We start from the raw sequence: 12,282 nt of genomic DNA, 5'->3' as shown, positions 1-12,282 counted from the left end.
ACAACAATGAGTGTTTTTATGAAAAATAGTTGCATGCTGAATTATTTGTTGTTGTTGTTTGGACATGCTGAAACAGGCCAGCGCTTGCCACACACATTCAGCACTGTTAACAATAGCTTTTGTGAAAGCGCATCCAGATTTGCCAGGCAGTCCCCGGCCAGACGGAGCAGTAGGGGTTTTGAGGGACCACCGGACTCGAGCTTTCAACCACGCCGTTCAGTGTGGCTGGTCCTGAAAAGGTGACTTCGCTGGCCCTTGTTGGGCCATTTCATGTCAATGCTCTACAACAAAGAGGGTAAAGAAACAGTGCATGTCTTGGTGTGTGTGTTAAAGGAGTTAGGACTTCCTCGACAATCCAGAGTCCAGGTGTTGCTCAGACAGCGTCTGATGAAGGTTAAGAGGGGGTTTTATAATCCGCTGATTGTGTTTTACTGTAGCATCATACACGCACCAATTGGGTTTTGTTTCTGGAGCAAAAACCCCTTTTCGAGGCGTCACGGTTGGTCGGCCTCGCCTGCCCGGGGGCCAGCTCCGCTCTCGTGAAAAGGAAAAGGCTGAAATAAAAGCAGCATTGTGATTTCGAATGCGGAACAGCATTGAAAGACTTAATTTGCACATAAAATCTGACATGAAATCATTTATAAGGTGTTACTGTTGGGGGGAAAAGAGCCTGCAAACAAGCCAACATCCCTAGAAGTCTTATGTAAGAGACCTTATATGGAGCAACAGGGCCCCAGGCTTTGTGACGCTGTCATCTGCTGGCGTAGTAAAACAATGGGAGTGAAGGGTGAGAGATAACAGAGCTTTACCCCTGCTGTGATAATAACATAGCAGTGGCTAAATTTAGGGCCTCACTTTGGCTAAATTGCTCGCTCCATGTGTATGTGTGCACATGTACACGGTTTATGTTACAGGGACATAAATCTCCTCGCGCAGTCACGTCGCATTTTGAAGATTCGGTCCTGTGTCTCAAGCAATTATAGGTTGAAAGGCTGGCTTAAGAATAGGCTGAGACTAAATTTGGGTTACGATTAAAACAAGACGAGCGTGAACAGAAAAGGAGTCGGAGTGAGTGCGGTGTCTCTCTGAGGTGATAGAAACAGCCTGGACTGTATTTGGGTGCGTCAGCGCCAGCGCACACCACCCCGCCCAGATCTCAGGGCAACGCAACTAGCAGCTCATAATTGACCCTTTCCAGTAAAAATCACTTCGCACAACGCTGCATGTGCATTGGCACACTGTGCAACATGATTCATGTCAAATAAACGGTGGTTATTTGACTCGGCACACAAGCGCTCCCTCCCCCAGGTTCAGATGTGACCTTTTTTGTGAAAAGGACGTTGTGGCTTTTCACCTACATCCTCAATGCGAAGCAAACTGTTCATTAAAGCAGAACCAGAGGTCACAATTAAGATGATTCTCCCATCGAGGCCAGCATTGACATTTCTGTTTTCACCTTTTAAAACTGACAAGATCTACTACTGATGCTTTCTGTTTTATTATGCTTGACTGTTAAATCAGAATTTGAACATGAAATTATGTGCCAACTATTAAGTAAAAAAAAAGTGTCTGTTTGACCTGTGTGGTGTTTGCCTCTTCTACCAACTGAGGGCGTCATTGAGGGCGATGTTGGTGACTCACATGTCCTCCTTGAGTTGAAAGAAACACGCTGGGTTGTCCTAGTAGCCCAGCTAAGAATCAGGTCTTTCTTGGTTACTGCTATTCATTGGTGTTCATGACATGGCAATGCAAAATGGCCTCTCATACGCCCATTCATCCATCGTCTCGAGCAGTCATGAAGTGAGAGGCAGGTAAACCCTGGACCACCCATCAGTCCATTGCAGGGAACAGAGGACATGCACACACAGTCACTTCTAAGGGCAATTTGGAGTAACTAACTATCTTATTCATGTCTTTGACCTGTAAGAAGAAGGCCTCATACCCAGACAGAACCGACAGATGGAAAGAACATGCGAAGTCAATGCAGAAAGTCCAGCACTTCAACCCAGGACCCTCTTGCTGCCAGGCAGCATTGCTAAGAACCATGACAACATGCTTTTTAATTTTCTTGGCGCTACTCCTATTATCCTCCTCCCGTCTTTGTGGTGAAGTCATATAAGCTTGGTAGCCCATGGAGTTTATTTAACTTCACTGGACGCAGGACTTTCTCAAACGTTCACCTCCTTAGAGAACAGCTGGGGGCATGACACTATTTTACTTTGCAGCCTTACTGTGAACAAGTCTTGGTTTTGCAGAAGACTCCAGTCACCTGCCTCTCTTTGATCTGCTGTCCATAACTCTTGGCTCAAGCCAGTCATGAACTGCCCACATTGCACAACCAAAGGAGTTGCTGACTGGAACTCTGCAGGGTCAACATGTAGAGCATTGTGGATGAATTGAGATTTCTTCAGATCCAATGTGTTAACCACATGTTTCATTTCAATATGTCAATATGTGCTGCCGTCAAGAAATGCTGTGCTGTCATAATAGTCCCGGTGTGTTTTTGTTTTAAATCCTCCCAACAGCTGGTCCCAGCGACGACCTGTCATCACTACATTACACCCTGGGGCTGCAAATCCAGCTAACTCTTTTAGAAGCCAATCTTCATGGAGGAGTAAATACCTTGCTTGTTGGGTCAGAGGCATAAATACATCGCATTAATTTCAATCCTTAATCTTTTTGGAAAACACAGAGACCTGAAAATGTCCAGCTTTTGCCAATCGTCCTTCCAACTACTGTGTTTGTTCTGTTCTTGAAGACGATGACTTATGTCTTCGCCAAGAAGACCTCACTGGTGAACACTGACCCGGGCAGAGAAAAAGGAGGACGAGCTGCTGGCATGGTGTCGTACACGTCTTCAGCGTGAATCATCTGTTTTCCTGGACTCCATGAAATCTGAATGCATACCAGACCTAACCATGGGCAACCTGGTCAAATATCTTGTCCAGGTCCAGAAATCCTATATGGGCTGATCTGGTTCTTTTATTTAATCCATGCTGTATTGATTCACAGAGAAAATGTAGACAGTCATCAGCAATTAAGACTGCTGAGTACTAACTTTGTTGGCTCCCTATTAGATGTAAGTAACTTTATTGGCCTCCAAATCAGTAAACACTGAGATATTTCGCTTGGACATGTAGATAAGACGCCAAGTGAAAGACCACACGTTATTCATACTGATGTAGGTAAAAAAATCACTTGAAATTTTTGACTTGTGGGGTCTACAGTTGAGCAATTGTTATATCCCATTAGAGCCTCTACAGTGACTTTGCCAAACATGTCTTTCTTTCATGCCCTCATAAGACTCAAAGAGGAAGAACAGCATAAATCTGTCACTTGACATAATTTGGCATCAAGCAATGGAAAGGATCAGCTTATTTATGATACATTCCCAACAGGTGCTTCCACTTCTTTTTGCTGGACCACCTCTTTACTTGGAGTACGTCTACTGCTTTTGTTCCAAATCTTTGGTTGTACAATTTGTATGTTAATCTCCACTTGATCTGAGTAGAAGGGGGAAAAAAATAATAAGCTGCACCAGCTACTGACCCTTTTGAACCTTTCCCGGGATCACATATTGTACTTGTTGTGAACACAGCTGGCAGGGACATATTGTGTTCTGCTACTTCCTTTCTGAGCAAGCTTTGGGAGGAAAGAAAATGCTGCGGTTGTGGCAGGGACAACTACAACTGGCTGTGGTAACTTGGAAAAGTTGAAAACTTAAGAACAGACTGCTTAATGTTCGCAAGAGGAGGAAAGCACAGATACGGGTCATGGTTGGATGTTTTTACAACTTCATTAGATTTCTATTTGGGGGCAGTTCTTCCCTATTTATTCTCATTATTGGTGAAGCCTAGTTGATCCAGACAATGTCAGACAACGTCTCTGCAGTCGGAAGTTATCCAAACTCTGACCAGCTGCCTGGGTACAAAGAGAGGATTTTGAAACGCATAAGCCATTTATTTTGAGGTTTATGAAAAAAAAAAAAGTCAACAAGAACAGGAGAGTTCGAGTTGAGGTCTGAAAGAACAAAGGACTTTTCAGGAACTGCTCAAAGGATTCTTAACCCTCCTGTTATGTTCGTTTCTGAGGTACAGCAATAATGTTCGTGGGTCAATTTGACCCGGGGAGTGTTTAATCATGCAATAGTGTCAGAAACCAAAAAATTCCTCCAAAACATTTTTCTATCTGATTATTAACTCCAATACTAACCATTTCAATTCATATTTGTGCAATGATGTTTGATTATTTCTCCCAAATTAAGGATCAATGACAACAACCTACTCATTTACTCATTTGGACATAAAAAATGGAATTTGCATTTTTAATATTTACTGAATAAATCCTAGACACAAAAAAACTATAATTTCCTTGAAATTGATTTTTGGTAAATATTTTTATATTACACTTTTTTTTTTTTTTTCAATGGGTGATCTTTATAATTGAACTTGAGACACACAAACTGTTCAGGGTCAAATTGACCCACTGATTAAAATCAAGATAAATGAGTCATGCAGAGAGTATTTATGTTTCCCTCCACTTCTGCTGAGTGTCACTCAGTGTGGGTGGAGTTTGTCCACAGGAACAGAAGAAGTTCTCCTCAAAAGTTGTGTGAACACCTGCTTTCTCGCAGTTTCCTAGTGAAGTAAAGAGAATAGTGAGAAAGTGGGCTTGTGTGTGTCGGGGTGTGCATGGATGTGTGTGGTGTTTGTGTGGTGAAATATGGTTCATAGCTGCAAGGAAACATATAGAAATGGACATTTTTTAATCTTTTTTTGCACTTTAACCTGACTGCCGGGTCAAATTGACCCGAACAGTATCTGTGTAAAAAGTAGACCTAGGGGTTGGTACAAATGTGTAAAACTAATAAATTTTCAATTGATATGTAGAGTTCACCTATTAAGACAAATAGGAAAAGTTTCATGCAAAAAAAATACTTCCAACTATTTTTAGAAAATTTTCAAACTTTAAAACGGGTCAATTTGACCCGGAACATAACAGGAGGGTTAAAACAGCTAGCAGACTCCATTTGTTGGCTGTGAAAGAGGTTTAGGAAGACTTAGCGAAACGCTTGAGTTTTTTGAGCCCCGATTAACATGAAGCAACCCAATCACAAATATATTATTTAGAGACTTGGGTCAAACTAAATCAGCCATATATTCTTAGAAGACAACAAAATTTTAGCAGCTAGAAAATAGGCCTCATGAAAAGAGAAATCAATTTTTAAAATTATAATTGAACTGAGTTAAAGTGGAGCAGACAAATGTCATCCAAAAGAAGATTTGTGGCACATTAGTGGGCCAGAAATGCAAAAGACAAATAAAACGAAAGAAATAAAACGGTCGAAGGACAAAGGTTACTCATTTGTTGGCAATGTAGGCTGGATAAGCGGAGGTGTTGCACCTTCTTGACTTTGCTGGCAAGTTTATTTGTCCTTCTAGCTAGCAGGAAAAGTTACCTTTTCCTGCTAGCTAACTTGTCTTGCTAGCTGGCAGAAACAAGTTCTAGCTAGCTAGCTAGAACTTTGTCATTAACTCACATTTAGTGTTTGCTTCACGAAAGTTTTCCTAAACAAAATGAAAGCATCACGTGTGAGTGAACAATCTGTGATGCCAAGAAAAAGATTAACTGACTCCAGACCTGTTTAGTAAAACTATTTATTGACATATATAAATATATAGGATTGTTATTTTCCTTGTGTAATATTTTTTTTTTAATCAGTTTAACTCTCCTTAAGTTATGTAAGTTTAGACTGTAGCATTTTAGTGAGCCACCTAAATGGTTGGAAATCATTTAGAGACGACCCTGCCTTGGTCTCGCTAACAAACATGGCGCCTTTTGGTGTTGCTCCGTGTTTTTGTGCATTGTTCTGTGGCAGTGTTACAGCGCCCCCGATTGGCCTGGCATACCTACTACATCGTATTCTCTCGTGGTGCATATTGGGTCCTTCATACATGCAACCAGCGGAGTTCTCCCCACATTCAGTTTAAATGGCAGTCCATCTGCAGACAAACACAACCCCTGAGAGGAATGAAAAGCCTAACAACTGATGACAAGCCAAATCCTCTCTACAGCAACTGAGGCCTCAGCACACATCACATGTTCTCTCCTTTACTGTGTCTCAGCACTAAATGTTTTCTTGCCACGGACTAGGCCAGCGTGTTCCCTCCACTGTTTTTATTGGCTGCCTACCAGGATATCTGAAGCCATCACGAAGAGATAAGCCAATCAGGGTAGCCAGCTCGAGCTCAGGGCTATCAGCGGCGATGTTTACCTAACCCCGTCGATACTGATACCAAAACACTTGTGGGTGTGTGCACACGGTCGCAGTTCCAACTTGCTTTGCATTGCTGCGTGCATTACAGCGTGTCATTGTGTGTGTGTGGGCGTGTGTATGTGTGTGTGTGTTCTTCACAGACCCCAGGTATTAAAGTTTTACTCACAGGGACATGTGGTTGTGTGTTTCTGCTGACTGGATTCCTCCTCTCTTCCGTTCTCCCTGCTGGAGTTTGTTTTTTTTTTTTGCTGTTCTCAGAAAAAAAGAAAAAAGAGGGGAAAAAAAGGGGGAAGGTTGACTCTTTAAAGTAGGAAAGCTCTGGACTCTGTCAGTTTTGTTTTGGTGCCATTTGACTCATCGCAGTTGGCCGGTACACTTTCACAGAAACTCCTCCATTTTACAATGCGCTCTACGTGTTCACCCCTTGTTTCAACTCTCCTCGCCATCAGAGGTGGAAAAAGTCCTGCTGGGAGCGAACCAAGCAATAAATCTGGACTCCTCTGTCACGATTTATGTTCCCAAAACCATGGAAGGGGGTTCAGGGGAGGGAGTGGTGCTACACGGAGTCAAGAAGAGTCAGCCATCAATAGCTAATTTAACCATATTGGTGAGGGATTACATCAAGAAAGCTTTGCCTAGCTCTACAATACAACGTTATATTTTTAAAAAGCAAAGTTCAATTGTTCTTCTCTCAGAAGGGTTAGCTGGTGTTCCACTTATGAACAAGAAGTGAACAGTGTGTCCTGCAGGCCAAAGCAAAACAAAAAATTAAAAGAAAAAACACACAAAAAGAGTCATTTTAGATCTGTTATAATGTGTCCGATTTTGTAACAGTGTATGCAGCACATACCGCCTGTCTCGACATCTTTTTAAAATATAAATATTCATGTCAGACTTTTTTTTTATTCTTCAACAGAAAACGTTTGGAGAAACAGAAGACGAACAGGCGCCTGCAGGCGTGCATGTGTCTGCACAACAGGCGTACACAAACTGCTTTCAGAGCAGCTCTAGCTGCCCGTTAGCGGATGAATAATTGTGAGGTGGAAGGAAAACGGTGCGTGTTTTTGTTAAATTATTATTATTTTTGTATTCATTAAAACATCAGAAGTATGATGTGAATTTGCATTCATCCCCCTTTCTACGCCGATAGCCATGAGTAAAATCCTGTGCAAGTAATTGCTGCTTGAGAACAGAGGCTATTTGTCTCGCCACACTTTTCAAATGTGTTTTTTTTTTTCTTTTTTTTTTAAAGGAGAAGAAAATCGTATGTATTCGCCAAGGTTGCAAATAGATAATTGCTCAAATCGGGGGGTTTTTCCTGATTCTGTTGGCTCAAGTTTTCCCTGTGGAGCAGTTCACCCAGCAAAAACACAAAATGTAGTAAAGTTTTTTTCCCCCCCCAGTTTTTAATGAAAATTTCTTAGTACTCTTGAAACAAGCCAAAGGTAACTCACAATCCTTACAACCTTCCAATGTCTTGCTGATAAGCTACATGTAAGTTAGTTTTGTCTTATTTCAAATCTACTGAGAAACTAGACAAAAAAAATAAAAATAACACTTTGTACGATGTTGTGCTTCTGCAGTATACATGTTTCTTTCACAGACAAACTTCTGGACTTATCTTCCTGTCCTGAAACTCACCGACACCAGACGCCTTTTTGGAATAAACACTGCACTTTCCATAAAGAAACATACATATGCACACATAATGTGACTTGACCTGCAAAAGCAGAAACGGTTTTAAAGGCAGAGAGCTTCAACTGAGCTGATTAGACAATGAGATGTTGTTGTTGATGAAAAGGCTTCTTGTTCTGAAAAGTGTCCTGGCTGATAAACGCACACTGCACTCCCCGTTGGGTAAATTTTAACAGATTAACCTCTTAAACCCTTTTCAACTCCAGCTTATCTCGTTTTTTTTTCTCTTTCTCTCTCTTTCTCTCCGACTCACACGAGCTTCAGTAAATTGTTTAATGAAAGGCTGAGCTCCACCTTGACCCACACAACTGCGGTCTTAGATTCTGCGAGTGTTGCTATTAATATCCACTGGCAGCAATTTTGGCAGCCGATAGCTGATACTTATAGAGAGGGAGGCAAGGCCTGATGGGAGGTGCCTGCCGTTGCCTTTCTGGTAGAAAAGGGAGGAAAAAAATCTCTGCATAAGCTAATAAAACTCGCTTTTAATCTGTTTCACAGTCGGCAGCTTAATATAGCAGGAATGTGCAATTGTGCAGCAGCATTTGCAGAAGTGTGGAGGACTTTGGAGCTGATTGGTGCCTAAGCTGAGTCGTTCCTGCGAGCTGGTTGATTTCACTCTGTTTCTGCCCTCTCGGTCGTTCCGGTTATGTCAGGAACGTGAGAGCCTAATAACAAACTGAAAGATTGATTTACACGAAAACACTTATTACCCCTGAAATATTGTTTGCACTCCTCCGACTGCTTGTAGCCGTCTTCATCTCCGACTTTGGCAGAGGAGCGATATTTCATGTCGGTCTCCTTCAGAGGACTCATTAGCTCAGCACATAATAAAAAAAAACCCGGAGCTGCTGCAGACTCACTTTCTGAGGTGCAATGCAAACATTCCGAGTGATTTAGCCGGAGCAAAATTAAATTCCTCGAATGATTCTTGCTCAAGCCTTTCTTTCTTTTTTTTCTCTCTCTCTCTCTCCGCTTGTTCTTCTTCCTCTTCTTCTGGTATGCTCATAAAAGAAAAATACTTGGAGATGCAGAAAGAACATTCCTCTATCATGCAATCTGTGTTGAAAGGGGAGTTGTGTTCCCTGCTTTCTCAGTACTCTATTCCTGTATTCCTGCAGAGCTGGAGCCAGATGCAGGGGTGGCGTTTCAACCACACCGCGATCCAACCCAAACATCTGCCCGGCAAAAGTCTGAGGCCTTCTCTCTGAGACAAAACACAGGCCTCCTCTGTGCGATACCATTACAAATGATTTCTCTGTTTGATGGAGGGGAGAAGGTGGAGGGCTGTTGCTTCCGGCTGGAAGCGCATGGTGCAAGATGTTTCAGCGAAACCCAAAAACCCCACATCTTTTTCGAGCTGGCGTTTTTTTTGTTGTTGTTTTCTTGACCCTTTAACACAACACACAAGTCGCATCGTGTGTGAAAAAAGAGAAAGGTGTGTTTACAGGCATCATCTGAAGTGTCTGTGAACTTAAGAAAACTTAGAGCTGCAAAAGTTACATGACCTTTTGAAGAAAAAAAAGAGACAACTTATAGTTACATGTACTGCAGGAAATGTGCTGTCATTCTTACATAACCATTATGTTATTTACATTTACATTTTTGGACCCATGAAGCTTTAGCAAATTTTTTTTTTTTAGAAAAATTAATTAAAGACGCAGTTTTGAACATAATTAAAGAAAAATAGCTATAAACACATGATGATGATACTTTTATTAAGATTCTGTTGTAGACATTCAAAGCTGATATGTCATGGGGGGGGAAAACAGCTACAACTTCTACATTTGTTTTTTGTATCCATACTTAAAGGGGCAGTATTACGTATTTTACAGGCATATGATGCCATTTTATAGCACAATTAAGAAACTATGTTATCTTCAGCTGGCATAAGAATGCTGTATATATCAAATACGACTTAAAAGGAATTTGACTTTGTAATGTAACGCCTTGAAATTGGGCTTCTGTCTCTTTAAGAAACTCCTGCTCTTTCTGAAACTCCGCCTTCAGGACTTTTAACAACTTTTTGTTTGTTTGCTTTTACCAGAGAATCACTGAGCAGAAGTTCGTATGATGAGCTCAGCTGATGAGCAGTTCCACCAGGTGTTTGCTAATTGCTGCTGGCTAGTCTGAAGGAGCTGAATGGGGGAGTCAGAGGAGGAGGGCTGCTCTGTGAGGTGGAAACTGCAGCGTCGAGGAGGAGTTTCGTGCAACCAGGCTGAATGGTTGCCACGGGAGATTAAAGGATTTCTCAAACAGGCATGGAGGAATCAAGGCAACACTCCAGGTTTGTTTTTTGATAAAGTAATAACATTATAACATGCTTTAAACCTAAACAAAAAAGTTGCATAGAGCTTTACTCCCAGCATAGCATTTTGCATGTTGGCTCAAAAGTTACATTTTGGCCGTGTCTGACTTCATGTCTGGCTTTTTCCAGTGGTTTTCTTCTTACCACTGGTTGAGTTTTAAAGAACAATGCAGGAGAACCTTTGGAGATCAGCAACCGCTGAGGCTCAGTGGCACCGCTGTACCGGAGAGAAAGGAATGTTCTGTTATTAGTGGAAAAGCTCCTGTTATGTGGATTAATCAGCAGCTTTGACTTTGATCTCCCCATTCAGTCTTAGTGACTTTGGAAGGGGAGTTGGAGCCGGCCCACCTTTCAGAGGCAACACAAACTGCACTGAACATGCTCATTAGGAGCGAAATCCCTCAGATGATCAAGACGAATCATTTCGACGTGTCTCCGTTTGCTCAGCCAGACGACGTGCATGTAGAAAAACCTTGAAAAAAAAAAAAGCATGTCCCTTCAGGAAGCAAATACGGCGACCGGCTCTTTGCTAAACCCAGAGGTTAAGATTAACAGAGTGCCTGAGAAAGATTAAGTGTTAATGGAAAGTTTAGAGAACGCTCTCTTGTGAGCGGGAGGGAGGGCGTGCGCTTAGCGGTGCCAAGAAGGACCGAAATCTGTGAGACCCAAGCCACTGCTGCAAGCTCATAATAAGATTTAGGTTTGTAATGTAGATACCCTATTATGTCCCAATCCCACATGGGAGAAATATTATTTGGTGACTAATTTAGATTTCATGATAACTGCCGTGTTGGGAGTAAATGAGGCAGAAAATTTGAGCAACTACCAGGCTTAGTTGTGAGGCGGTGGTAAAGTCGAGAGGGCCCGGTTGGGATTTGTTTTGTAAACCGGTGATGTGATGAAAATACTCGATTAAGCGGGCATACGCAGTTCTGTGAACGAGTATTTGCTGCCTTAAAGATTACTTTTTTCCCCCCTTCAGGGTTAAAGGTTTCAGACGATCCAGCTAAATTTAAGATAAAATGTTCAAAAAGTTTTTTTTCTTCTAATAGAGATTTTGTTTATTAGGGAAAAAACAAAGTAAGCCCTAACCCTATGTGAAAATGTAATAATCACACTCACCCAGATTACTTTCAGAATTAAAAACTCTTACACAGGACCTGTCTGACAACAGGAAGTAGGCTAAAGTATCTTTAAAAAACTATCTTTAAAAAAAAAAAGAAAATCACCACATCGATCCTCGAGCTAAAGAATTTCATGCATAGATGAGAAACTAAATTATTGACATCCATCATTATGGAAAAGGCTTCAAAACAGTTTCTAATTCTTTGGAAGTCCAGTGAAATACAGCAATTCCATTGACCAGTTAATTGCGCAATTTAACAATAAATTTACTTGGTAGAAACAAAACAAAAAAATAAAAATCTTTCAGTAATTTATTTATTTATTTATTTTTTAAATTCTGTGGCAGTTTTTTGCAAAACTGTTTCCATTCACATCACAGGAGTCACATGATCAACACCCAAACGTTGCCATGGGCGCAACCATGAAGAAGACGACGACCGGAAGTAGTTGGAGGATGATGATGATGTTGCGGCTTGCTTTTAAACACACCTATTCACGTGTGACTTTAACCACGTTTCTTATTTACTGGAAATAGTACAATTGTGAAATTGTGTGTTTTCGACGTTAGTGGAACATGGACAAAGTTTTGTGCGCATTTCGTCATGGAAACCAGTGAAAGCCATTATCCACAAAAAGAGAGAACCGACGGCAGGGAACGTTCCCAGGAGTCGCAGACTAAGGTTTTACAAAACTCCTCCGAGTCGTGAAGTTTTACAAAAGACCAGCGACTTTTGTAGACCAGCAAAAGTCTGAGGCGACATCTGAAGCTCTGCAAGTTCTGCCTCTATGTGTGTTCAGAGTCCTAGTATAAGAAAAAATATTCTACAGAAATGGCTACCATGGCAACGAATGTATAATTTGATCGAAGAAGTAAACTATA

The sequence above is a fragment of the Xiphophorus couchianus genome, chromosome 13 (assembly GCF_001444195.1).
Source record: "Xiphophorus couchianus chromosome 13, X_couchianus-1.0, whole genome shotgun sequence".
Lineage (NCBI taxonomy): Eukaryota > Metazoa > Chordata > Actinopteri > Cyprinodontiformes > Poeciliidae > Xiphophorus > Xiphophorus couchianus.
The sequence above is the reverse complement of the archived record's forward strand: the minus strand, read 5'-3'. Positions refer to the sequence as shown.